General features: G+C 39.2%; 1 protein-coding gene across 5 annotated transcripts in view; it reads right to left on the bottom strand.

Moving 5' to 3' along the window:
- Window positions 1–27,378, bottom strand: part of OSBPL6 (oxysterol binding protein like 6) — a 104,116-nt gene extending 76,738 nt beyond the window's left edge. For 2 of the 5 annotated variants that reach the window (XM_062578207.1, XM_062578208.1), the window contains exon 1: window positions 6,295–6,336. The gene's annotated coding sequence lies outside the window, so the exon portion shown is untranslated. Of the gene's footprint in view, window positions 1–6,294; window positions 6,338–27,338 lie in introns of those variants that run through there. The other 3 variants (XM_062578206.1, XM_062578205.1, XM_062578209.1) reach the window with 3 other exon arrangements.
- Between the last annotated feature and the right edge of the window lie 622 nt (window positions 27,379–28,000).

The raw sequence follows: 28,000 nt of genomic DNA, 5'->3' as shown, positions 1-28,000 counted from the left end.
TACCATATTTTTATTCTGTCCTGGATGTCACTATCACTTCAAAGCTAAGGCTTCTTTATAGACCGACTTTTAAGTTCTTTGCCCAAGTCAGAAATGATTCATCACCTAAGTTACGATAAAACGTACAAAAGATGTTCCATTCAGTCAAATGGAATAGAGACAAAGTCTTGAGATACCCTTGCTTTAAAGTATTTTCCAGCTACAAATACATTATCTGTTCCAAATTGGCATAAACTGAAGTTTTTGCTCTCACTTAAAATTTCTGATCGTGATGCTACTAGATGAAATAAGGGAAGGGACAGAAACAACTTACCTACATTTAATGTTCTAGTCCTACATCAGCTAAAATACTCTTACTTTTTGCTACACAACACCGGAATGTGGTTTTGATTTAGAAATCAGAAACAGAATGCCACCTCGACTAACATGTCATGTAAAAGTCTGTTGCAAACAGAAGCTCCAACAAACAATCAGTTAGTTACCTCAGTATCTCTTTTTCCAGCTTTGACGCTGGAAACAAAGCTCCAGTATGAAGTTGAAAGATAAAATGATAGCAACAAAGAGTACAATTCCTTATATCGTCCTGAACACAATATGGCCTCACCAACAGTACTATCAAGGCGAAGTCTTCGTCAGACTTAACTGGTATTAATTAAAGGGGGGAAAGAGACTCTCTAGTAGAAATCTGTTTGTATTCTGAGTCTATCGAAAAAAATTAGCAATTTTTAAATCAAATCTATTATGCTTAACTGTAAAGAAGCTGGGTTACAAACACGCTTATCCAGGCAATCAACACCTATTTAATTTTCAGTTTGACTCTCTTTTTGATCTATCCACTGTTTCTGTTTTACAACATCTACTTCATCACCCTCAAGAGCAGATCTAGCCATCACATAGATCTGTTTGAACAAGCTGTTAAAGGAAGACATATTCAAAATGCTTCTCATTGACCATCATTCTCCCCTTTTTCCAAGCAGCTGGAAAGTGGAAAGCGCTCCTGCCACTTCCATTCAGACTGTATTCCATGAAATTGGAGAGTTCAAAGACACATGTCAGAAATTAAGGACCACGGTATACAGAGGCAGTCACCTCTCTGCAATTGCCAGGGCTCATCATCTTCAGAAGGCTCACTGCAACGGAGTGATGCACTCGGCAGTTCCCCCATCAAGAAACCCAGGATATGAACTACTACTCCAAGAGAAACAAAAATAACACAAAATTACCTTTCTCTCCATTGACAAAGTTACTAAACATGGAAGGATATTAAAATATAAACTTAAAACCAAAATGAAATTCTACAACTAACAAATTGGACTGAAATACACAATACCATATTTTGCCATATTTTCCCTACAGATCTGCATCCATTTCATTGTATTTTAATAGTAGGAGAATGTTGAGCTGCCTCTCTCAACTGTGGTTTAGCTGGGTTTTATTAATAATGAGACAAATTAAAAGATAGCTGTTTGCAGATCTACAAATATCCAAATATTATTTACCTGTCATTTGGAGAAAATGGTACAATAAAAAACATGTAATTTCTACCAGAAAAAAAGTTATTAGTAAAAGTACTTTTCAATTTTTTTCCTCTGTATGTCTAGAAAGAAAAAAACAGAAGAAATCAGGGGGACATTATAGAAAAGCTCCAAAATTTGAGCCTTGTAATTTGAGCATTGGAATTCAAGATTCATTGTTTTATTTATGAAAAGAATTCTAGTAATCTCCTCTTCAGCTAAGTTGGTACACCCATGTCAAACCCTGGAGCTGCAATCCAAAGCTCAGGAACAGTCAGAGGTTTAGGCAACAGGTTTAAAAGCAGATCGGTAGCAACCAAATTTTATCGGTCACTAATAGCCAGTGGTCTACCATACCCAAAAAGGCACTGGTGTTACCAGTGCAATTAATACAAGCTTTCCGATCACAAAAGGCACGGTGACGACTGCCGCTCTGTCTCGCCTGAAACCCCTGGAGAGAAGCTCGGGCTAAGGAACGCGCTGAGTTTATATCAGCCTCCCCGTTAAGAAGTTGGTTAAAACAGCAGAATGTTTCTGACCCACTGCCTGCACTCCACCGTGCACACAAACAGGACCGTTCTGCAGCGTGTTACGCGCTACGCTTACACAGCAAAAGTGGGATTTTTAATCACAGTAAGTGACCGTGACTTTGTAGTTTGAAATATCTTATTTACCTGGAAATACTAAAGTTTTAGGTTTTGATCATTCTTCTATCTGATGGACTGAAAGGTTTTACCAATAGCCAAATATTACAGAAATACTTTTGCTCAAATATACTACAGCCAAATGCTTAAGCTTTTAACTTTGTAATATTAAAAACGTGCCCTAGTTGAGATGATTTAATAAATGGTTTAAAACAGAAATGTTGCCAAAGTTCAAAGAAAAATAGTGGAGTATATTATCTTTTTGAACCAACCAAAGGCTGCAGTATGCATGGCACTACAGGAACGGGGCTGCTCTCCAGGAGTAAACTAGCACCACCAGAACTGCCAGCATTTCCTGAAAACCTGCCACTATCACATGACCTTTACTACAGAAATGGCATTTTTGATGCATGACCACTGTCGTCATAACTTTAGGATAATTATCTAAGTACTGTATCTCACACGTGAAATGAAGAATCTGGGAGGAACCACAGCTGCCTTGCACTCTTCAGGGAAGTCTAGAAGACAAATAAGCCATTTCTAGTTTCTCTTAGTATACAATCACCTTGGAAGATGCAAGACAAAAAAAATACAAAAGGAGTCTGTGTATTAGCATTCTCAGTCCAGAGATAGTACTCGCATAATTATTTGCGAGTCACCAAAATAGTGTCACTGCAGCTGACACTGTCATTTAACAAGACTCATTTCTTAATCTAAAAGATCCACAGAAAGGACACTTCTTTTTTTCTTACTATGACCCTTAACACAAAAGCAATGCATCTATTCTCAAGGAACATAACACACAAAGCAAATCCACCCAGGAGAAAATAATCCCATTAAATATTTGCTCTTTGGAAGAAGTTCTGAACGTGGAGCACATTGGGATACTGACACACTTGGGAAGTTTCACAGCACTGCAAAGTAGCAGAAGCTGCTAGCGCTGCCCTCTGTGAAGCAGTGCTGCCAAAATTGCTGAGAGCCAGGTCAAACACCAAACAACGGCCAAATACATCATCTTTAAAAACCATGGGAGAAAATCAACCACCAGTAACTTCAGACCAGCACAGTCTCTAATTTGCCAGTGTATACCTATCGCTGTCCACAGCAATATAGCCAGATCATAGAACATTTAACTGGAGCCTTTTACACCTGGCAATGCCACATACCGGATCTTTGAAGCCACATAAAAGAAGGGTACACCAGTCCCAGACTAAAGCAAAGCACAAATCACTTAAAGAGCACCTTCAAGCTCATCACATACATAAAAATTGCAAAAATTTTTTAAAAGGTCAAAATTATGAGCCTATTGCCACATTGTTCTTTATTCAGGAAAGCATTTTAACCAAATATGCATGTACCAGAACAGAAAATGAGATGTTTTATATCTCATAAGAAATGTTTTTCTTTTAGTATAGACAATCAAATTATTGTTCTTCAATAGGTCGTACCATGCCAGTATCTTCTGACAGACTTTGCTGTGTCCTTGTTATTCAGAATTTCCAATTTCAATTAAAAAAAATTAATTCTTCAACAATAAGATTTGGCTGCAGTATATAGACTGAGAGGCAAAGAACTTAAACTACCCAAATACTTCCTTAGGGTATCATAGAATCAATACTCCAAAATAAATTCTCTCAAAAGTCAGGTCAGCTGCAGTAGTGTGAGAATCCTCAGTTGAATCTTTAAGAACTATTATTTTGTTTTTAATGCACAAAATCCTCTCTGTTTTTTCTCCTGATTAGAACATAGCTTTGTTTAATAATTACTGTTATCCTGAAAGATACAATGAGCCAAAATTATGCCAAAATCTGTTAATTAATCCCATGTATCATAAGCCAGTGCAACAACAATTAATGGTATTGTCTATTTCGGAAAATCATCTGCAGTTAAGTACAAAAAGGAAAACTAAGTAAATAAAGATATGTACGAGATTTACCATTGGGCACAGCTTATCTGACTTCTGTGTCACCCATTCTGGTCATCACAGCTCAGTAAGTTTATCAACACAAATTCAGAAGCAGCCAGCTGCCCTCATGACCCCTTATCTCCCTTCCCACCACCTCCCAGAAACTACCTTCTCAGTGGGCTTTGCAACCTTTCCTCCCTACAGCCACAAAATATACAAAGAAAAACACTGCTACGCTTATTAGACATCACAAATAGAAGTTTGTAAATAAAAACAATTCACAAATGACATATTTAGTAAGAGTTCATACATCAAAATAATGTAAGATCTTTTTCTGCATTGCAATTTATATAACCAAAAAATAGCACTACCGCAATTTAGCTTTTTAAAAGTACACTGTCTCCTTTCCCACTGCATTTACTTAGCACACAGCACAGGTTCACCCTAGTCACCAGTCCTCATATTCAGTTTGATAAGGCCTGGGTTTGGGCCTGTTCTAATCTAAAAAATTAAACATCGTTCTGAAGTGGAAGCTAACAAATTCATACCAGAAGTAAGGCACACATTTTCAAGCAGAACTACTTGCTTGGTTTGTGTTCACTTAGTCAGATTTTACAGAAATGGGAAGACAACAGACTTTACTGGAAAGTATATTGAACAAAATGGCTTTGCTGTTCCTTTTTCCTTAGTTTAATCAGATCATGTTCCACTGCTGCTGCCAACAGCTTGCAGAAACCAGGAAGCACTTTTTGCCCACTCACATCTGGTTTGCGGAGGGATCCTGAACCATCAGAGATTTTACCAAAGTTATATGTCAGATATTAAGCAGGAAGCACTGACGATCCTAATGATAATGAGAAACTTCTTGAGAACTTACATACTTCCAGGGCTAATCTTACCAGGCTTTGATTCAAGAACAAATTTCTCCTTTAGCTCAAACTGACAGGGCTTATGGAGAGACAATGAGTAAGAATGGAGCATGGACATACGAGCAGAAGCATTTTGCAAGTCATTGTGGTAACTCCAGACACTGCAAACAGTCTTGCTGTCTTGGCAGTACAGTGCAATTTTTTTTTTCCCTGAGATTTTAAAAGACATAACGCTGTGCATATTTCTTGACTGAGGATCAGAGCACGTTCTTTTCTAAACCTTCTGGATTTAATGTCCACTATAGAACTGCCTGTGATACTATAGGCTGGATTCAGTAATTCTTCTTCTATAACCATACTGCTACATTTCTAAACAAAATTGGTGTAAGAATGTTTTTATATATGTTTATACACAAACATATATACATAGAGCAGATCAGCTGGATACCATAAGATTGTTGTAGGAATTACAGGTGCAGTCCAGGCTGACTTTAACCTCTCGGTGAGTCACCAGCCCACTTGACTTGCATAATGATTTATGACAATGCACTCCAACACAGGAACACAGCTGGGGGGCACACAGCCAGAGAGCCCCTTCCCAATTACATTAATAACTGGCCTACAGAAAGTAGTTCAGAATTCTATGCATTATTATTTTTACTAGATTAAAATAGAAATCTCCTGGGAAATACAGGATCAGAAGGACAAGAATTAAGATGATTAAACGGGCTGCACGTGAAGGAGATAACTGGAAGGGAAACAAAGTTCTACAGTTATAAAATAGTCAAATTCTATTTTAAAATGAGATTATTACAATTAAAACTATTTCAAATTATAATAAATGTATTGTTTAAAACAGGAGAAATTTGACATATGTAAGACAGAACTTACTGGACAGCCTGTGAAACACACAGCTTTGCGAGGTACAAAGATAATCAAGTATTGTATAAGAACATAAATAATTTTCATTTTAATCAACTGATAAAAACTATGAATCTTTAAATACATATATACAAAGAAAAGGTTTTGAATCTATGGTAAACAGAAGATCATTTGAATAAAACTGATACAATTCCTTAAATGTTGGGGAAAGGAATCTAGGTCTCTCTGCTTATTATTTATAAGATCCATTCAGCAATGGAAAGAACATGTAATCTATAGATACACTTTAAATAATCTAAATCATCTAAAATATCTAATCTTAAAATATCTCAAATGAATTTAAAATCTTTATTATATAAACAGAGAGGCTTTATTCTGAGGAGAACAGAATACAAAATGTATCACTTCCATTTCAGTTAGTTCCACCTTACAGATTAACCTCCTAAATCAGTATTTAGGCTTGAAAATTAGTGGCTTACTCTCTGCCAGCTCTGGATACTCAGCGGTTCATGCTGAAGCATATGTCAGCAGTGCTTGTGGACTTGTAGCACAGAGGAGAGGAGGTACCTCTCCTTAGTGGAGCTGGTGAAAGGAAGTAAACAAAAAACAAAGTAAAACAAGAATTCCCAGTAGCAGATAATATAGCTAGCAAGTTGGCCACTCAAAGCTCGTATAAGAAATCTGCTCAAATTTATATGGTGAGATGACTATTTTATATGCCTAGCTACTGGAATTACTCAAAGTTTCTAAACATGCTAGAAAAAAAGGAAAAAACAATCAAGTTCAGACTCTCGTAAGGAAAAAGGTATGCCTTTTGAAGTGAAGTACTATGCAGACTGACTTTTAGAGGGTCAGGACTGGGCAACCTCTATCATTACTTTTGTAGCAAGTTCATTGAGCTCAGCTACTCTGGTAATTGATGCTCCTGCAAGAACCTGGATAGATAATCAAATCTTCATCTTGATATCAAAAGATCACGTAATAACATGAGGATGTTCTGGTTGAATTATAATGTAAATTAGGACATGAATAGATAGGAAGAAGTTGACCCCATAAAAGCATCAAATAAATTCATACCAATTAATAAGCAATCCAGAGAATTATATGATTTTTGTTGTAGCTGGTGTTAGAGCTCTGTGGCTTTTAAGTCAGTGTACCCCAATTTCTGAACCCAATTCTACACGCATGTATCTTCTGTAAGCGACTGTGACTGTTTGCAGCAGCAGCTATGTTAAAAGTAGCTGACAGAGCAGAGTACTTATAATGACCAGGGAAAATTAGATTTTAATAGATTAGGACACACATCCACGTAACAGGTTTTGCTGATCAAATTAAATCAAACCACAGGAGAAAAAAGCCTTAAAGATGACATCAGACATAATGGATTGTACAACAGTAAAGCAGTTAAAGGAGAAACAAAAGTAGTGCTGAACTAACAAGCAATGTCCTCCCTCAAGAACTGAAGGAACTTGCATCTAAGTGGTAGAATAAAATGACTTTTAATGGGACTTCAGATATCAAATACCTTTCAATACTTCAGGTACCAAATACCCTTCTTGAGCAAAACACTGCCACATTATTTCCTATTTATTCTTTGGGGTGGGGGGTGCTTGTTCTTTTCTCATATTAGCTTTATTTTGAAGGTCTTCCTTTTCTTAGGATTTCTTTATTAAAGAAAATAGTCAAGATTAGAGCTCTGTATTGCTCTGAAATTTTTTAAAAAGCTTAAAGAGTCTAAACAGATGGAACAATTCCATCATACAGTACATGAGCAATCCTTGAATTCAAAGACTTTATGGCACAGAATTAGGAAAACAAGGTGGGTTAAGGGCAGTAAAGTGGCTACAGCATCCCAGTATAGATGCAGGATGAAGAGTGTAAGCCTTTTGTCTGGACTGGTGCCAAGGCTTGCCTGCGGTTATCCTAGCAGTAAATGGGTAGCTCTTCATTCAAACAGAGAAGAAGAAAGGCAGACAGCTGTGATACTAGCCATATTGCTCCCTTGGGTGCTGTTGGCTACAAAACACGAGTGTGCCTTAACCACACAAGACTGATAAGCCACCTGCACCCAGAAGGAATCTTTGGTAGTTTAATATTAGGGAAACAAAACTTTAAGCATCAAAACATCAGTAAATCTGTTGATTTCTTTTTAATTAAAAAAAGAGACAAAATACTGAAATGCAGGTTTTCTGACAGAGACAAAAACAGTGCCTCTCATGCAGAGTGCACCATTTTAACAAAATAGTGGCAACGTGCTTAGAAAAGACTCCCTTCCCATATTTTAATCCCATTATCTATTCCCTCTTCTCAGTGTTTCTTCAAGTATTTTCCTTACTTTCCTTTTCTAACTGGTTTTATTCTGTTTAAATGCTTCTTCCACTTCATCACTCTTTCTGCTTGATTTTTCCATTGTTTGCTTTGATTCTGTGTCCACAAAGACCATCCCCACTGCTATTTCCCAGGCAATTCCTTTCTTCACTGATGCTGCTTTTTACGCTTTTTTTCCTACTCATCTGTTTACTCTCTGCCTTTGCTTATTTTCCATCACCTCAGCAAAAAGCAGAGTCCAAGCAAAGATAAAAATAAATGGGAAGCAAACATTCCTTCAGTACCGTACCATTGTGAGAATGGAAGCATGCCATTTCGGATGAAATATTCCCACTGGCACTGCAGCTATCCCTGTGGTATTTGACAAGGATGTTACGTTGCTCAGGCAACCACTCCTAATTGTCTTTTGGGATGCTGAGCAAACAAGATGTTTTGCCTGCTCTGCGTGAAGGTCATGCTAGCGCTGCAACAACGAGCACAGGTTGCTGCTATAGCAAGTGAGGCTCTGGAAAAACAGGTGAAGCAGCACTGCACGCAATCACATTTCAGTTGTGTATAAAATCCAATCTACTCCGCAACTACAGTCATGTAGGATAACATGCGTACAACACAGTTGTCATACAAGACTACAACAATTACTGTGCCAGCTATGCCAGACACATTGATGTTATTCCAGACTCATGCTAAAGCAAATCCAAATGTTTCTCATGGCTTGAAAAAATAAATTAACAACCTGTTTATACATGGTAGCATTCTACAAGAAATAGAGTGTCACCATTAGGTTGGCAGGCTACTATTACCATCTTTCAGATATTGGGAAGAAAAATTCCCAGGTAAGTAAGTCTCCATCAAAACAAATAAAGGCTGACACACTGAGAGCAGTAGCTATTGCCTCAAAGTTCCTCCAGCAGGTTCATCCCAATATATGAATATTTTGCATCTCAAAAGAAACTCACCATATGCTAGGAGAGCTTTTCATTTTTGGAACAAACAGGTTTTTCCTTGGGTATGTTTATTGACATGTTTCATAAACCGCAAAAGCTTGACTGAAGAAAAAAATGTACTTTAGCTGTATCAATAGTGGATTTTTTTTTTCAATTTGGAGACCAAAAGGAGAAAGAAAAGACAGATTTCCAGTAACTTGGAAACAAAAATTCAACTGCAACATCAAGACACATGAAAATGAGTGTTTCATTGCTAACATATTCAAATGATATTTCAGCTTCTCAAAGTTTTCCCCGTTTTTCCTTTAGTGGAAAGCACTTGCTGAATTTAATCTAAATTCACTAGCAAAGATACTGTTACCCCTAATCTGTACTTGGTATTCCAGCAGAATCAAAACTCTGTGGATGTAAGTATTACCTCCCTATATTTTCTGCCTGATCCAAGACATACCGATCTGCCTGAATTTTTCATTCAGACTGGTGAGTCACATGGCAGATGCCACTCAAACTTAAAATGGGTTCTTTAAGACCCTACCAGAAAGATGGGAAATTACTCCAATTCTTCTTTTAACTACATTTACTGTATTTTCTCTTTAATATCTGCACTGTAACACGCAAAGATTTCTACAGCCAACGCTAATCAACCCACATTGCTGTGTGTAATGTCTTTATCTTCTCTGATTTTCTTCCAAACCTACAGACATTGCAGCACCCTAAAATAAGCACATATGCATACCAAATTTAAGCTCTAGAAAATGACTGGAGCAACAAGTGATGGAAAGATCTATCATGATCTCTAAAAAAAAAAAAAAAAAAAAAAAAAAAAAATTGGCTGAGGAAGTCTCCCAGCATAAAAGCACTAAAAGCACTTATTGAACGTGCGCTGGGGAAGCATGGAGAGCAAAACAGGACAAGCATACAGTGCTGCCTGCTATTAGTGACTACTAAATCCAGTGTGCCAGGCTAAGTAGACATCATGTGCTACAGCCATTCCTTACCCGTCTTGCATTTGGAAATAAAGAGTATTTTCAAAGCATTTTCAAAAGGCAAGTATTTTCAAAATCAAAGTTGCCACACAGTTCAAAGCAGCACTTTTCTGAGGAAGCTGCCTCAATTATAACTCAACTTTTTCTCATGGACCATCCTAGTTTTAAAAGCCTGAGATTAGTTCCAAATAAACTGAACATGAGATATAAATTTAGTAATTTCAGGAGGATATATTTTGCCTCATTTGGTTGGGAAGCACCAATACAGTCTTTGTTTTGGCAGATTTGCAAGCATGTACAGCAATTATTTTTGGTCAAACTTTCTTGGCCTCTAGCACTTCCATAGTAGTTTCTCAACACAATGTGGTAGCAGTTGTTTCTTAATAGTAGTTCCATAGTAGCTGATTACTAGAGTGTTTTATATTTTCAGAAAACTCTCACTGTCCATAGAAAGTACTTCTGTTCTTTAACAAAAGAAAGAAGATTTTATCACTAAGAACACTTGCAAACAAGACCATCTGAAGAGGCTCAGGTCACAGATAACGAACTATCAAGATGTTCTGCATCCTGAAATGCTGCCACTAGCATTTATTACATCCCCGAGGTCAACGATATCCTGGCACTATCACTCAGTGGCTTTCATCTTTCATAAACATACTTAGAGGTGTTTTCAATTTCAAAATGATGCTTTAACAAACATAATATAAATAGATACAAAAAGATATTATTCTTATTTAAGACTGAAAGAGAAAACAATTAATTTCTCTATTATAAATTATGCGTTTTGAAACGTTAATAATACACATGACAGTGGTGAACTGCACTCAAGAAATAAATAACAGGAAAATTAAAGTAAGCATTAGCCTTATAATTAATACTACTGGCAGTATGTTAATTTTCAGAGGAACTATATGAATTACCGAGGAGTTAAAACATTTCTTGATAACTCCAAGTAAATAAACAAATGTATTTTAATGTATTTTTGTCTGTGTTTTCAATTTTGAGCTAATTTTTGGAAGGCATTTTTGCTTGTGTTGATATGGATATTTATATGTATCCCTTGGAGTTCACAACATACAGCACTTCATTTACTTCAGTGGTGCTCTAGGAGGATACTGCTCAAGTGCTTCAATTTGCAGGAACAGGAATACTACAGAATCACAGACTCTTGCTGATCCACACTGATCTTCAATTAAAGCAAATTATTTCTATGTAATTAATACTATATTTAGAAGTTGAAAAGTAGGAGAAAATCTGAAAAAAAACCCAAATGCAGCATGTACTACCAGATAATTTTAAATACCACTTTTTAATGTTAAAGACTGTGAGCTGAAATTTCATAAAATACACTAGCACCAAATGAACAGCCATTTTGTACTGACACAGAGTCAAAAGAAAAAAATATATACATACATATGGTATTTAACACAAATTTTAAAATGATCTAAATTAGACCAGACTTGAGATAACAAAAGACTTCCAGCAGACAGTAGCCAAACATAAATCTGGTTGTTTCAATTACTATTGTGCCAATTTCTCAGGAGGAACAATACGTATCTGCAATTCTATTAGGGCTGACTGTCAACGTACAGTTCACCCAAGTGGGGGGGGGGGAACATTTAACAGATTACTAGACATTTTCTTTCATGATGACATCAGACTTCTTTACCCTTACATTGCAAGTATCCTCAAATGCCAGGATCCTACCCACGCCTCCACCACTGCTGTTAACAGTGACCAGATTACATGTGAGGTCTTGGCCAGAGCCCAAAACACATGCCGACTATCATATGCTCTCATCCAACAGTATCTATTAAGTAGTACTTCTTTCCTTGTTTATTAACTTGGATAAATCAGTGAACGCTATCCTCACTCCAAGAACTTTTTATTCTCACTTGAGATGCTCAGATATTTGGATTTTCTAAAGCAAGATTCAACAAAAGATTGACAGGATTCTATGGATAAATTTGTATGAATAAAAGTGAATAAAACACAAGCATCTTCTCTCCTACTTCAGAGAAATCCCTTTTGTTTACGAAACAGAACTGCTCTGTATCACAATTGAAGCAGAAAATGTGATAGAGGGTTTTACTTCATGTTTTGCTGCCCATGAAGAGCTAAACAGTTTGGGTTTGAAACTGTAACTCAAGTCATCAGTTTCACCTGAACTTCTAATGCATTACCACTCATGGACTGAAGCCTCTGTTACTGTTGTCTACTGACTGCATAGCTACTGAGAAACTTCCTAACATTATCTGACAGTCTGGGGCGGGGGGGGGGGTGTCCAGGAGAGCTGGCTAATATTCAAGCATCACTTCCTCCAAGCTCAAGAGCAGTGCATCCCTATGAGTAAGAAGTGCAGCAAAAGGGGCAGGAGACCTGCATGGGTGAGCAAGGAGCTCCTGGCCAAATTCAGACAGAAGACGAAAATACACAGATTGTGGAAGAGGGGACAGGCTACTTGGGAGAACTACAGGAATGCAGTCAGAGTATGTAGAGATGCTGCGAGGAAGGCTAAGGCCCAGTTGGAATTGAGTCTTGCAAGGGATGTTAAGGGCAACAGGAAGGGCTTCTTCAAACACATCAGCAGCAAAAGCAGGACTAGGGAAAATGTGGGCCCACTGCTGAACGGGGCGGGGGCCCTGGTGGCAAGGGATACAAAGAAGGCAGAACTACTGAATGCCTTCTTTGCTTCAGTCTTCACTGCTAAGGGCAGCCCCCAGGAATCCTGCAGCCTGGATGTGAAGGAGAAAGTCCGGAGAAGGGAAGACTTTCCTTTGGTTGAGGAGGATAGGATTAGAGACCTTCTGGGCAGGCTGGACATCCACAAATCCATGGGCCCGGATGGGATGCACCCATGGGTACTGAGGAAGCTGGTGGATGTTGTTGCCAGGCTGCTCTCCATCATCTTTGAAAAGTCCTGGAAAACTGGAGAGGTGCCTGAGGACTGGGAGAAAGCCAATGTCACTCCAGTCTTCAAAAAGGGCAAAAAGGAGGATCCAGGCAACTATAGGCCAGTCAGCCTCACCTCCATCCCTGGAACGGTGATGGACCAGCCCATTCTGCATGTCATTTCCAGACATATGGAGGAAAATAAGGTGATCAGGAGTAGCCAGCATGGATTCACCAAGAGGAAATCCTCCTTAACCGATCTGATAGCCTTCTTTGATGGAATGACTGGCTGGGTAGATGAGGGGAGAGCAGTGGACATTGTGTACCTTGACTTCAGCAAGGCTTTTGACACTGTCTCCCATAACATCCTCCTAGAGAAGCTCAGGAAGTGTGGGTTAGACAAGTGGACAGTGAGGTGGATTGAGAACTGGCTGAAAGGCAGAGCTCAGAGAGTTGTCATCAGTGGCGCGGAGCCTAGCTGGAGGCCTGTGGCTAGTGGTGTCCCCCAGGGCTCAGTACTGGGTCCCATCCTGTTCAACTTTTTCATCAATGACCTGGACGAGGGGACGGAGTGCCTCCTCAGCAAGTCTGCTAATGCTACCAAGCTGGGAGGAGCGGCTGATACACCCGAGGGCTGTGCTGCCATTCAGAGAGCCCTGGACAGGCTGGAGAGTTGGGCAGAGAGGACCCTCATGAGGTTCAACAAGGGCAAGTGCAGAATCCTGCACCTAGGGAGAAATAACCCTAGGCACCTGCACAAGCTGGGGGCTGATCTGCTGGAGAGCAGCTCTGCAGAGAAGGACTTGGGAGTGCTGGTGGATGACAAGTTGACCATGAGCCAGCACTGTGCCCTTGTGGCCAAGAAAGCCAATGTATCCTGGGGTGCATTAGGAAGAGTGTTGCCAGCAGGTCAAGGGAGGTGATCCTGCCCCTCTACTCAGCCCTGGCAAGGCCTCATCTTGAGTACTGCATCCACTTCTGGGCTCCCTAGTCCAAGAGAGACATGGAGCTACTGGAGAGTCCGTCATAGGGCTACGAAGATGATCAGAGGGCTGGAGCACCTGCCCTGTGAGGAACGACTGCGAGAGCTGGGCCTCTTCAGCCTGGGGAAGAGAAGACTGAGGGGGGATCTGATCAATGTGTACAAGTACCTGAAGGGAGGGTGTCAAGGGGACGGGGACAAACTGTTTTCAGTTGCCCCATGTGACAGGACAAGAGACAACGGGCAGAAACTGAAGCACAGGAAGCTCCACCTGACCGTGAGGGGGAATTTCTTCCCTGTGAGAGTGACAGGGCACTGGACCAGGTTGCCCAGAGAGGTTGTGGAGTCTCCTTCTCTGGAGATATTCAAGGCCCGCCTGGATGCAACCCTGTCTAACACGCTGTAGGCGACCCTGCTGAGCGGGGAGGTTGGACTAGATGATCTCCAGAGGTCCCTTCCAACCTTACCGATTCTATGATTCTATGACAGCAGCCGCTAGACCTTGGAACAGTTCTGATAACAATATAACGTGCAAAAGTAATGCCTAAAGTATAAATGATAAAATCCTACTATATGAAAAACCATAACCAGTACAACAAAAATAGAAACATAGCTAAAATTTTCTCCCTCTGTTCCTTGTTATCATTCACAAATTGTGAGCTCAGGTTATGTGGAGGGCAACTCAGTATTTGTAAATTCCCTAGAATAAAACTGTTGGGCTGCATTGACTCTGAGCCATCTATCATTCAGACAGTAAAAATATATTGGGATATATATTTATACATAAGTGTTATCTAAAAAAACTACTATGCACTACCAGTCATAATACTGTCACTTTTACAAGTAAACATTCAGAAAGTTACATCAGCAGACTCAATTGCCAAGAAGAATCTGAGCTCTACTCAAAAGTGAGAACTATCCAGTGGTTTTCAGTTGATATTTTTCATTAACATATATTTTTATACTGAATGAACAGACCAAAAAAACTTAATTTATCCTCTTTCTTAGGAAAAAAAAAAGAAAAAAAAAAAACTTTATGACATTATAGGATATAAACTGTCCTAAAACATGTTGTTAATCTTACCACCTTTTTATCTCCATATCAAATTCCAGGTTACAAAATTCTCCCTTTGGAGGAGAAATCATTCCAACTGTAAGGACAGTAGTAACTTTTAAAGTAATTCATTTTATTTACACTACAGTGACCAGTCCTCAACAATGGCTAGTAAGTTAGCATGTATGCTAATGTGTCAGAAATCTCAGCCGAGACACTTACAGTAATTTATCTAGAACTCTCCTGCTGTATACAGTACCTGTTCCCAAATTTATCAGCATCATAAAATAGGAGTAAAATACTTCTTGGAAGACTATCAAGAAAATATGCTAAGCAAGAAAAAAGGACATGTAAGATTATATTACTCTTACATAGCTATGCCTAACAAGTATTTTAGAAGTTTCCTGACTACTCACAATTCTAAAAGGAAGGTTAATAAAAAGACCGATCCAATGGTACGAAAATCTAAAGTGTACCTTTTTTTCTAATTTAAAACCACAGTGTTCTGGAAAGCAAATCTCAGATTAATCCTGTTTGCTTTGATTTTAGCGCATATCCTGAGGCAGGAAAATCACATCTATTTTACCAAACTAAGATTCACCCATGCATTTGGAAAAGTTAAAAAGTTTCAGTTCATCCCTTCCTCCCTCCCTTTTTTAAACTTTCTGTCCTGCTATGGACTGCTATGGATATGCTCTGGATTTAAATTCTAAACTGCAATCAGAGCCTGAATATCCTCAGCAAGACAACGGGCAACTGGGACAAATGACCACTATGATCTTGAAGTCTATTGTTAATACCTCCTTGTTATTTAGTAATAAGCTTTCAAATATTTATGTTCTATTATTCAAAACTGTTTGTAAAACCTTATAATCTCTCCTAAATCCTCCAGTAATAGCACTGGAAATGATTTGCTTAAATTTTGACTCTCTGTCATTTACTGTCTCTCTGCAGAAAATAGCCTTATACATTTTTCTTTAATGCTGACTTCGCCTTTTAAAGTTAAGACTGTTTAATAACAGAGATGAGAAATATTTTTGTGCATAGCAGGAATTGGAATATGGTACTAAACATGCTGAAATATGTAAAACATTAATTACGATGAAAAATACTGAAATATGCTGTGGATTTTGTTGCAGGGTTGCTAGCCAAACTATATAGCCCTAGAGGTCAGTAGATACAAAGTACATTGTGCTTAGGGGCTATGATTATGGCTACTGCCTTGACTGGTTGATGTTTTGCTGTTCAGCATGCACCTGTGCTGCACCTAAAGAAACTATTCAAGTTTATAAAATCAGAATTGTCCATTGCAATCTGCAGTCTCCAAAAGTAGAAAATATTCAGTCCCTGCTTAAAGTTTCTGAACAATAGAGCCAATTTGCTGAATGCATCTACATAGAGTTCAATTGATATCTACATATCTCTTTTTCAGGGATATTTTTTTATTCATGTAGGTCTTCTGTGGATCACTGATGAAGCTTCATACTGTGCAGTCCCTGTCATCCACTGCTAAAACATAAGTTTGCTATTACATTATTCAGGCAACCTTTGCCACAATGTTAAAAGCAAACATCATGGGAGAAACTTTTATAAATTGAAATACCATTATTTGCAAGATTTATCTCCTCACAGAATGGAACATCATTGACCTAAAGTATCTTATTTCTCTACTTTTTAAGCTAGCAGAGAAAACGCTATTGCCTCCTGCATTCTGCTCACACAAACACACGCCCTTATTAGTAAAAATAGAAATAATGAGCAAAAACCATACTTGACATCAGCTATATTTCACTTTTGACCCTTCCCAGTATCTTTAATCATGGTGTTCTTTGCTAAATCTATGAAACTTAAATACAAAGTGCATATATGCTTCAGATATAAAAAATATCTAATTCAGACTTAAGGTATTTTTGACATATATTATTGGTTATTTAGGAGAGCATTAAAACAACAAACAAGTTTTTTTAAAAAAAAATTAAACATATTTGGCCAGCTGCCAACGTATTAATAGGAAACCTTTGTTCAGGGATGCGTAAATAATAACATTTCAAAATAGAAAAATTAAATGGAAAAACTAAACCTCCACAATATCAGTATTTACCAAGAATGGACAATTTTATAGTGACTATGAAGATACCACAAAATATCTCATTATTGAGTTAACAGAAAATTACACAATGATAGAGCTCATTTTCCATTTCTTTAGACTGATCTCCTCAAATAAAATATCCATTCTCCTAACTTGAGCTACTTGAAGAAAGGCTTTTAAAATCCACACAGTTCCATCATCCTTTGAGTTTTCAACTCTTAAACACAAGCCCTGGTTGGCAAAGAGAGTAAGATGACAAGCATTAAGAACATATTCTACAAAAAATAATGATAAATAAAGATTAACTGTCTGGGAAATGCATAGAAGCCAAAGAAGCCTAGAAGTCTCATACTTCTCATTTATCCTTTAATGAAAAAATTGACATTAGCTGGAAAAGTATTGATTTTTTTATGCTGCAATTTGTGAGAGCCTAAAGAATTGAAAATCATTTTTGCAGCATACTGAGACTGTTTAAAAAAAATACTTCAGAGAGGTCTGCTTGAATTGCTTTCTGGACTCACAATACACATACACATTTATTTCTGCTGACAGTTGTATTTCTACATAAGAAACTCGCATTCAATAGTCCTATCTATTACTTTTAAATATGTTAGAGAATAGTTTAAAAGTTTAACCCACCTTGAAAGAATCACCAACATAAGTAGTATAAAATACTTCACTTGCTGTTGTTACAAAAAAAAATACCCTGCATTGCTAGGACAAAGTCTATTGGGAAAACAAGTTCTTTTCCTTGGTATGTTTACTTTGTGAATTTCAAAGCATTTTGTTTAAACTTGATTTTACTTTTTCTGTAGACAGTGAGCAAGGTTTCCAAATAATCATAAAGCAGTAAGTAAAAAAATATATATATTTTGAAGTGGTTAATGGGATTGTAATACCCTTAAATTAATGAAGAAAGATTTAGTGCATCATAAATCAGCACTGAAACGGAAGACTAGCAATGTTCTTTAAACAGTTACTGGTATGTTTTGTTTTTTTATCAGACAGTTATTTGCAGATCTTGATTAGTAATTTTGATCAATCGATTTACAAGTGATAATCGATCTTAAACCAACTCTAACAGCTAGCAGTTCTTTCCCCTCTTGAAGTGGGGGCATGTCTTCCTGAGAGCCTCCCAAACTCTGCTGGGAGAGTGAGCAGAGAGAAGGTAAACTGCATTAACTAATTCAGTAACATTTCATCTGCTAGAAAGTGCAAACATCAAAGACGACAAGCATATACTTTGATCTATTAAAAAAAAAGGGGGGGGGGCATGGTTAGGAGAAAAATAAGGTAATGAAGAAGGGGCAAAACGTTAAGAGAACTATTAACAATTAACCATTACATAATTTAAAAAAAATCTTTTAAAAGTCTAGACATTTCAGATGGAAAGCCTAAAACATGAGTGGAAAGGGAATTATGGAAAATATCACTACTTTAGAAAAGGCCAAGTGATTACAATACAGTTGTTTTATCACCTCCTTTACCTGAACTTACGGTTCATAGGGTCATCTTACATAGGTTTGGCCAAGTTAGAATATACTTTTTTAAAAAGAAAGGAAATAATGAGTTGTAATTTGTAAATTTCAAAAGCAATAATTGAATCTGCCACTATCTCTCCTCCTCTTAGTGAAATTCATGCAAAACATGATTTAGATTTGTCTCTCTTCTTCAGGATAGATAGCAACCATAATGGAAAAGACATGAGCTATGAACAGAAATTATGTTCATTGTTACAATTAAGAGGAGCAACCAGCTGTTTTGCAGATCCAAAAGCAATTTTTATATGTCCAGAAAAAAAGAAATTAGAAAGCATATCATAGATTCATTTCAAAACTACTTCCTCAAACTCAAAGACATTTCATAAGCAGATGGAATTACTAAGCAGTTTTGTGTCTGAGTGTTAGTCACTTTGACTAATTCTAATCCCAATATTCTGACCTGAGTCCTATCCTATTAATCCTGAACTCCCACTTCACAAGAAAATGGACTATTATTCTATTAACTAGAAGATGAGATAGAAGCCACTCATCTTCATCTCTTTCTCCTTGTAGGTTCTGTCACACAACTGTGTTTACGGTGAGTGGGAAGGGGACATATTTCACTCTCCAGATTGCAATGTGCAGCTATTAAAGAAAATACCTTGTTATTTTTCTCAAAGATAATTTTGCATACATGTCACTGAATCATATACTACAAACTGAGCACCCCTTTTTGTGTTGGTTACACTAGTAGTCACAAAAGGGACTGAAAAGAGTCTGCTCCAGTAGAACACCTATTTTATGCTTAGCAGCACACAGTATATTTGCACAGCCACAAAAACACAGGCGACAGCTTGGGAGAGTTAAAGAAATTTTGTCTTTTTCAGTCAGAGTATTGCTTAATTTTGCCTGTGATTTTGTCACCCAAAAACATTAAAACAGATTGGCAACAATGACTTGACCATAGTTACCAGGTGTTACATAAACAAAGGCAGCAAAGATGTCAGGTGCAAGTGAACCTGGACATCTAAAATTAATTTAGCTGACAAACCGAGGCAAAAAAAAGCTGGATTTTTTTGTATGACATCCATTACAATGAAAGATACGGAATTTGTAAGGCTACAGAACTAACCTTCTAGTACCAGTGGGGAATTGATACTTTATATCCAGATTTCTCTTTTGAGTAACTTACAGCTCCATTTCCTATCACTCCCATCCTGTTTTCCACACATAACTTGAAGAAATCTTGTTTTATAGAAACACATTAAAACTAAGAAATACACTAAATAAACTAAGAAATTTTTTAAACCAAAAAGAAATGCAATTATTTTTCCAGAGGGATGTGTGTCACGCTCACAAATTATCCTTCTCTCTCCTCTGACCCCAAGATGACTCAAAAACAACTTCCAGTTTCAGATCTCAACAAGCTGTTTTCTTTTCAAACTTCTTCCTTTTAACCAAATATCACTTCCACTGTCAACCTCCCCCAGCTGACCTAATACATTCTGAAGGAACCATTTGTCACTAAACTAAGCACACAAGTTTTGCATTTTCAAGCTGTAATTCCTTTATCTGGTATATTCGTTGCCATGTCTGTGGTTCTACTTCTGCGGTTTTGTTCTTTCCAGTTTCCCCAGAAGACAAATCCATAAAAATAAATCTAAGCAGCTTTTCTCTTAGAGCCAAAACCTTAAAAATCATAACGTCAGAAGATGAGCCTTTGCCTACATGGATTCGTTTCCCTCACAAAAAGGTGCTACTTCTCAAATAACAGTGCCATTACTTTCCAAGCAAGGTGGAATTTTATTTTCATGAGTGTATTTTCAAGATAGGAGGGGAAAAAGCAGCTTAAAGTTGTTTTCCTGAACAAAATCAAGGTTTCATAAATTAACAAGTCAGGAAATTTGGAGCAGGCCAAGCCAAAGAGCATTCATATGGTAAAAGCAAGGACAAGCATCCACCAGCTATCCCACTGCACAAACAGTGCTAACCACACAAGGCAGAGGGATTGCAAGGCCAGAAGTGAAACCAGAGGTAGAACCATGAGTGCACCAGTTTGCAGTCAGTCCGGCAAGATGTTCAAGCAGCCTCCTGTTGATCCAAATCCTCTTTAACATCACCTTATCCATATCCTAGTGTTAGGTTTGTCACAGGGGAACAGAGTGAGGTGGCCGCAAGAACAGAAACACACCACTCAGTGACAAATACTCTGAAATTGTTTTTACTAAGCAAGATGGGTAGAGTGCATGGCCAGCAATTTCTAGTCCAACACATCTGGTCTATGACATGGACACAGGCACAGCACACATGAATGGAGGTGCAGTTCAGACTGCCACCAGAGACCCAAGGCACTCATCCCAGCCACTCGTTGCATCCAAGCCCCGGATGGTGGCCTGGCCCCTAACCCAAGCTGTTCCCCCTCCACCCTCAGCTGTTCAGACAGCCTTAGAGGTCTGTGTGTGTTGTGCCCCACCAACCCCTCCAGCTATTATTTTCATTATTTATTGCTTTCTAATTTAAATTGTCAGCATAAGCATATTCTATGTCTGCCAGTGTCTGACTTTCTTCCTACCTATGGTCAAACTGCAGTCACTACCAGGGTTTCTGTAACTTTTCAGTCTCCCACCACAAATGTGTTAGAAAAAGTTTGAAGTTAGCATCTATTACAGAATAAAGTTCTTCTATTGCTTCTTTGTTTTCCAGCCCATACAGGATTAATCGGGTCAGACAGAGCTGGGCAGATGTAGCTAAGATCTGCTTTGCTTGCACAGCACTTTCGCATAGCTTCACCAGATGACACAGGTTTCATAGGGCCTTTTCTTTGGGCAATCTGAGTTTAAATAACCCCTCCGCTACACTCTCCAACAAATTTCTTCAGTGACATGCAAGTGTTTTCTAAATTAGCTGTATGGATCCAAGAGATTTCGTCAGTATTGACTAACTCCTAGAATTACAGTTTCACATTACTTTTATTCAGATTGTTTCTCGAATGTGTGCATGCAAGTGTCATTCTCAATGCAGACACGTATGCCATACTCAAGATCTAAGCCGCTCTGAAAAGGAACATTTAGTATAAACTCCTCTGCTCTTGACCTATTAATTTTCCATGCTTTCAACTTAAAAATTCAAAAATTAGTGAATTCTCCTCAGCCTTATCCCCACTTTTCTTGTTCTCCTGTTTCTTGATTCTGCACTGAACTAGCTGAATAGATACTGCAGTGCTCTTGAAGCTGTTTTATTCCTCCTACTTCACTGAACATAGAGTTCTATCCTCACAGAAGAATTAGAACTGCTGTGAAAGCACATTACAAAAAGAGATGGATTTCTACACAAGAAGATATCTTCACGGGTGTTTCCTAACTGGAAGCAATAGAAAACTTTTCAATTCATCATTAAAAAAAAAAAAAAAAAAAAAAAAAAAAAAAGTAACTGACCAAGATAAGGTACCTTAAATTGATTTATAGCTCATTCTTACACAAATGTTAATTACTTTGCATTCAGTTCTTTTTATAACAAAGCAACCCCAGAGGTGTACCCTACTGCACTGATGTAATAGGTTCTAACACACTATTTCAATATCTTTGAATCCTTTACAAACATAACTCACTAACTCAACCGGAATCAATACACTGGCACAAAATAGCTTTCTATCAACAGAACAGTATTTGCATTAGAGGGCAGGACTACAGTCAGTATCACATACAGATAAAACTAATCCAGCTTTTTATGTAAGGAAGCCTTAAGTTCCTTCACATCTCCATTTGGACTACAACACGGACAGCAGGGTTAAGCACACCTTTTGTGATGGAAAGTATCAAAATTTTCACATGAACTGAAAAATAAGCTTCACATGAACTGAAAAATAGTTTCAATACCAGAAGCATTTCCAGCTCTTAATATCCACTCTAAAATGGAGACAAAAGTCTTTTACTTCAGTAGACAGTTAAGAATGCAAAGCAGTTAGAAAGTCCAGTCTTGAGCACAGTCCCACCCAGTGAGACCTATCTGCAAACTTCTGGCGAAGATTCCACTTATCCATCTTATTCTCAGCTTGAAGAATGTGAAGAAATGTGAAGAGAAAGACTTATAAATCTTTTCCACTGCAGTTGTGAGGGGGCTTAAATTTCAAAACTTTGATTAAGGGACTAAGCATAAGAGATTCTGCTAGAAATACAAATACCACCCCCAAGAGACAACCAGGAAATCAAGTTTCTCAGATGGAAAATATCATGATTTTTTTTTTTTTTTACAGATGCAACATGTCACCTGTTACTTACGAAGTTCTTGCAATGCTACCCAAAGTTCACAAGCAACTAAGATTTCTTTCCTTTTCACCTCTGTCTCTAATGAACTCAAACCAACGAGGTAATCATTTAACTTGGTCTCAAAATACAGCTGTTGTCTGCTACAGTGAGGCATTTCTAAGGATCAGCATAAAAATTATTCTAATCTTTAAGACATTATAACACATTCCAGATTCTTCCTCTTACTCTTTTTAATCTCTATCTTCCTTCTTTCTTGAAAGCTTCTCTTTTTAAAACAGTAAGTGCATACAAGTAATGGAATGCAATCTTTTTTTCCTCTTTCAATTTGTAATTGAGGGGCTTAAAACATTTGAACAACCTGCCTGTACCTTTCTCAGAAAGAGAAGCTTGGAAATTTAGCAGCTCACTCCCTGCTACTGCCATCCATAGCTCTATGTGTCTCTCAATACATGCTGAGAGATTTTATTTGAAACTAGAACCTAAACTACTGACAAATACTTCATGTTCCAGAGAAAATAATGCAACATAAATACTACATTAATAACAATAATAATAAATACTACAGAGAAAATAACTCAAAGTTACTACACACCATCTATTTATTGCAACTACCAAACAGAATTGTCTGAGTTTTGCCTTTAATGCCAAAACAGTTAAAATCATACAGTACTTTTGTTGGAAGGACCTCCGGAGCTCATGTGGTACAAACGCCCTGCTCAGGGTCAAAATCAGCTTCAACCTTATTTTTTCCTCTTTCAATGGTCATCCCCACTATTTTAGTATTATTTTTTTCCTCCCTTAATATCTTAACTGGTTTACTCAGCCCAGAAGCTTCCTTAAAAGACACCGATATGCCTGCTTGTACATCATTACTCATAGGTCCTTGTACTATCTTCTATATTTAGCTCTTTAGCTGATCCCCCTTTCACACATCTCAACTATCAGCATTGAAAACATCTTCCATTGTTTTTCAACCCCTCTGGAAGGAATGATCCTGAAAGAGCATTATGCTAGAAACACATCCACCAGAATGTACGTAACAGCATTTAAAGACAATTTGTAATTGCCTTTATGTCTACACTCTGACTTACAGGAAATAGCTGAAAGCTGTAGGTTTGTACTTACAGTTTGGAAACCCTTGGTATGGCACTACGGCAATTAATCACAAACACCAGTAAAAAAACAAGTAAGTAACACCATTCATAAGAACTCTGCTATCAATCCACATTCTCTAATATTTTGTAATAGTCCCTTTAAATACAGTTCTCCTTACTTTACACTTTATTACATATCTTCCTCCCCATCAGATTTCTTACAGTTGCAGAATTTCCGTATCTGTCATCACCAAAGCTGTGTTTTGAATCAGCCAAAAATTCAACATCTTTCACATGGCCTGAGCATATTCACTTTGGTTTGTATACTGCTGTAATAATCTGTTGCTGCTTCCTCAAACATCTAGAACCTTGATACAGCAAATTCAACCAATAAAAGAAGCAAGCATTTACTTCAGTATTCCACTAGGATTTTTTTTTAATCTCATTAAAACTCAGTTTAAGAACGAAATATAAGCCTTAAGGAGGTTTTTGAAGAAATTCCTTTTAGAAGTACCCAGAGTAACATTCCCCACAAAAATTATCTGTAAAAACGGTTACCTTTTCCCATGCCAGTGTCATTGCAGGCTTCTCATACAGCAAGCAATTAGTTACCAGGGAAAAAAAGAAAGAAAGAAAGAAAAAAGGATAAAAGAAAGAAAAAGAAAGTCTCCCAATCCTTAATAATCACTTGCATCCAAAAAATCTCTGGAAAATGAGTTGTTTAGTGTTTAAGAAATAGACAATTATTTTCTGCTCTATACATGAAACATAATGGTTTAATTAGGACAGGCTTATTGTATATATCCACATTAAAAATACAGGCGCATGCACACAAGTACACCTTATCCTTATCCCCTTATCCTTAAGATGTGAATTTCTGGCAGTTCTCTTCTCCATATCCCACTGCAATATTAACATCATTGAGAGTAATTTCTCCAGTGTGGCACAGAGGTGCTGAACTAGAGGGCTCATGCTCCGTGCACATGAGTCTCCTGAGACAAAGCCATGTGGTGCTTGAGATATTAAATTCTCAGAAATCTAAGGAAATATACACAAAAGAATCCCTAGAGAAAACCTGCACTGATATCTCATATATTGGGCAAAACAAAAACAAAAAGACTCACTTCTGTCATACTAAAAAATGCAGTGGTAGACTGTACTTCAGAAAAAACATGAGGCATCAAAGTGTAGATTTCTGTACATAACCTGCACACACGTGCAAAAGAAAGAAAATTGAAGCAGTAACATTCATATTCTCTGTCTTCATCTCTAGCATGGATTGAAGAAAGAGGTAAAACAGGACATTTCTGTCTCGAGCAGCACATGCAATAGATCAAGAGGTAGAGACTCTTCTGTTGAGAAAGCTGTAGTGCTTTATCATTCAATAACTGTAGTATCTTTGACATCTGGTCTGATGGGCAGTTCAGCTGTGCAGTAAGAGTCGTACGCAAAATTGTACTTTTGATGGTTATATAGAAAACATCCAAACATATATAGAGAGCACAGGCTTTCTACACCAGCACTTGAAAGAAAATTGCTTGTTTTTGCATGAGTTTATGAACCAATGTTTTGCTGCTCCTAGGTGGAATCCAAAGGGGAAGGGAAAAAAAAAAAAAAAGAAAAAAATTAGAAAACAGCAGTAGAACCTTGGAGCATCACCGAGATTTAGGAATAAGCTCCTGGAACGGGCTAAGAACAAAAGACAAGGTAAGAAAGACCACTTAAGAACACGCTAACTCTATGGCTCACAATCACTACGAAGGCTCAGGAAGTGTAATAGCAAATTATCAGGAACTGGAAGAAGAAAGCTTGAGTGACTCCAGTAAAAGTAAATATACCTGTTGTAGCAAGGAAAAATTATTAAGGAGTCTTCAGTCACAAACCCTACAATATTTTGCATTTTCTTTCTGGAAATACATCCTGCCACTTACATGTATTAAAAAAAAAAAAAAAAAAAAAAAAAAAAAAAAAAGAGTAATTTAAATATAAAACTCCTTAGGGTATTTTAAGTAATAATCCTCTCATCTGATACTTAAGTGGCACACATTTCTGTTGATTCATGTAAAATGGAGAGAAGAAATAAGTCCTCTTCCTGTGCAAACTTTTTAACAAATTAAAATAAAACTATTATTTTATATAGTACTATTTATATAGTTAATGTTCTATTAAATATATAAAATACGGTGATACCAGTTGCCTTGCTTAACCACTAAAGGTCATGTCATTTATACCAAGATAGAACAATTTAATTAAAGTATCTACGGCTATATGGACAAAAGCTGGCTATTAGAAGAGTCACAGAGCAAACAATTATAAAGAAACCGTGAGATATTTGATGAGATTTTAATCTATGAGCTGGTATAACTCCACAAGTTAATCATCTGGAGAATAGAAAAACCTGTTAGGAATGCAATTAAATATACTAGTTCCATTAAAATTGAGCTGATATAGCTAATTGTACTCCAAAAAGAGCAATTTTCTCACACCTTCACTAAGTAATCTTTTTCCTCTGTTCTGTAAGAGATAAGTCTATTTAAGGAACGCTTTTCACTTGTGAACACTTTTGCGCTGCTACACTGGCACACACAAGTTACACTGCAGTTTGCTGCTCGACCTTGGACACCGAACTCACTCCGAGAAGCCCCGCGAGTTCTTTTGTTTCGTTTACTGTCAGTCCACAGTATCTGCATTGCTGAAGCACTGGGGAAGGAGATGGACAACGCAGTCTCGCAGCATGCGAAAGCAGCTGCGAAATAAAATCAAACGAAGGAGCAACGGCAAAACCCACATCAGATGGCGATTTTAAGCATCAGCACCCCTGGGAAGCAGACGATTCCCGAAGCACCGCTTTAACGGATCCATACCCACGCCAAATACGCCACGGTCTTGCAGCATTGCTAGGAAATTAGGAATAAAGGCCAACGTTTCTTTTTTAAGAGAGAAAGACAGAACGAAAAGGTGCCGGTGTATATCAATTCAGTAATTTCCGATCTGCAATTCATTCTCACAAACAGAGTTAATTAGGGTATTTTAAAATGCTCTGAAAAAAAGAGATAAATAGAATGACTTGAGGGGGAAACGACCCGGCGCCACGGAGCCGCTGCCGCCCCTGCCCTCGCCCGCCCGCCGCCACTTACATAACGCCGCTCCCCGCGCTCCGCCGCAGCGGCCGATACACGAGCAGGCCCCGGCCGCGGCCCCCGCCGCCGGTGCCGGCCCAGCGCGGGCGGGCGGACCCCTCGCCGCCGCCGCCGCCCAACGCCAACCTCCCGGCGCGGCCCGGCGGCTGCGCTCGCCGCCGCAGCTCCGCCGCGCTGGCGGAGGAGGCGAGGCGCCGCCGCGGCCGCCGCAGCCCCGCCGCAGCCCCCCCGCGCCGCGCAAGGTGCCCTCCGCGCCGCCTGCACCCACCTGGGGCAGCGCTCGCCGCCGCGGGATGGCGGCGCCGCTGCGGCCGCGCCGGGCCCGCGCCTGCCGCGCCGCGCCGCGCCCCGCCCCGCGCCGCCGTGACAGCGCGGCCCGGCCCGGCCCGGCCCGGCGCGGCGGAGCGGAGCGGAGCCCCGCGGGACCCGAGCTCGGCCAGCGCCGGGCAGCAGCCAGCGGGCGGCGGCCCCGCAGCCACCGCCGGATTTAAACTAGAGCGCGGGGAGGGCGCGTCGCGCACGGAAAAGCAGCCGCCGGGCGCGGAGGCCGCTGCCAGAGCCGGGCGGGCGCCGCCGCCGCCGCCGCCGCCAGGGCTCGCCTTCCCCTCGCCCCTGCCCCGGCGCTGCCCTGCCCCGCTGCCGGCGGGGCGGGCTTTGTTCTCCCGCCGCAGCGAGCACGAGCCGCTCCGTCAGCTCGACCTACCGCGGCTCCCTGCGCTGTGTAGCGGCCGGGTGCCCGTGCTGGCGGCTTCCGCCAGCGCCTACGCGCGCCGCCGGCCTGCGCTGGCTCCGGCACGGCAGACGCTCGCCGTCCCGCGTAACCCTGCCCGGGCAGCGCGGAGCCGCGCCGGGCTCCGGCTCGCCCGGGCCCCGCGCCGCAGCCGGCGCTGCTGGTCGCTCTCGTCGCCGCGGCCGAGGCCCCCGAGGAGC

This window comes from Rhea pennata, chromosome 6, assembly GCF_028389875.1.
Source record: "Rhea pennata isolate bPtePen1 chromosome 6, bPtePen1.pri, whole genome shotgun sequence".
Classification (NCBI taxonomy): Eukaryota; Metazoa; Chordata; class Aves; order Rheiformes; family Rheidae; genus Rhea; species Rhea pennata.
The sequence above is the reverse complement of the archived record's forward strand: the minus strand, read 5'-3'. Positions and strand labels throughout refer to the sequence as shown.